Source organism: Salmo salar, chromosome ssa27, assembly GCF_905237065.1.
Source record: "Salmo salar chromosome ssa27, Ssal_v3.1, whole genome shotgun sequence".
Taxonomy (NCBI): domain Eukaryota; kingdom Metazoa; phylum Chordata; class Actinopteri; order Salmoniformes; family Salmonidae; genus Salmo; species Salmo salar.
In genome coordinates, this window is record NC_059468.1 from 38,199,511 (window position 1) to 38,201,319 (window position 1,809).

The following is a 1,809-nucleotide window of genomic DNA, read 5'->3' on the forward strand; positions in this document are numbered from 1 at the left end:
TCTCACACTTGCATGAACCAGAAACGCCTATTGTCTGTGTTTGCCACCCTCAACTCCGTCTCAGCTTGCCGTCTCGTCCCTTGAAGCTCTCTGTACAGTACAACATCGTTCACATACTTTAGGTGTGTCCTGGAAAAACACTTCTGAACTCCCCGGGGTAGGAAGCCTACTATGAATGGAATCACTGAAGGACGGGAACTGTTCTGTAGCTGCCTGAGCTATTTTAATAATGTCAGTGTCAGTGACGGAATGGAAGAATATTCAAAAAACGTTGTTTATATTGAATAAAATGTTCACATTAACTTAAATCATTTTCCATGATCTTATTTTGTTATTTGAACGCTATTTTTTTATTAACCACATCTTTGGATTAAACAATGAAAGGCCAACAAAGGACTGTGAACACGGTGTCAAACGATCTCTGAACTCTACTCTAAATAACTGCACTATACTGCATTACACTGTTCATCGCTCTGCATTTAGATATAGTCATACTGATACTGTAAATACACGGGATATCAACCATATACCCACTGTATATTATCCATATACCCACTGTATATTGTCCATATACCCACTGTATATTATCCATATACCCACTGTTTATTATCCATATACCCACTGTATATTAACCATATACCCACTGTATATTATCCATATACCCACTGTATATTAACCATATACCCACTGTTTATTATCCATATACCCACTGTATATTATCCATATACCCACTGTATATTACCCATATACCCACTGTTTATTATCCATATACCCACTGTATATTATCCATATACCCACTGTATATTATCCATATACCCACTTTTTATTATCCATATACCCACTGTATATTATCCATATACCCACTGTTTATTATCCATATACCCACTGTATATTATCCATATACCCACTGTATATTATCCATATACCCACTTTTTATTATCCATATACCCACTGTATATTATCCATATACCCACTGTATATTATCCATATACCCACTGTTTATTATCCATATACCCACTGTTTATCAACCATATACCCACTGTATATTATCCATATACCCACTGTTTATTATCCATATACCCACTGTATATTATCCATATACCCACTGTTTATCAACAATATACCCACTGTATATTATCCATATACCCACTGTATATTATCCATATACCCACTGTTTATCAACAATATACCCACTGTATATTATCCATATACCCACTGTTTATCAACAATATACCCACTGTATATTATCCATATACCCACTGTATATTATCCATATACCCACTGTATATTATCCATATACCCACTGTTTATTATCCATATACCCACTGTTTATTATCCATATACCCACTGTATATTATCCATATACCCACTGTATATTATCCATATACCCACTGTTTATTATCCATATACCCACTGTTTATTATCCATATACCCACTGTATATCAACCATATACCCACTGTATATTATCCATATACCCACTGTTTATTATCCATATACCCACTGTTTATTATCCATATACCCACTGTATATTATCCATATACCCACTGTTTATTATCCATATACCCACTGTTTATTATCCATATACCCACTGTATATTATCCATATACCCACTGTTTATTATCCATATACCCACTGTTTATTATCCATATACCCACTGTACTTTATCCATATACCCACTGTTTATTATCCATATACCCACTGTATATTATCCATATACCCACTGTTTATCATCCATATACCCACTGTTTATTATCCATATACCCACTTTTTATTATCCATATACCCACTGTATATTATCCATATACCCA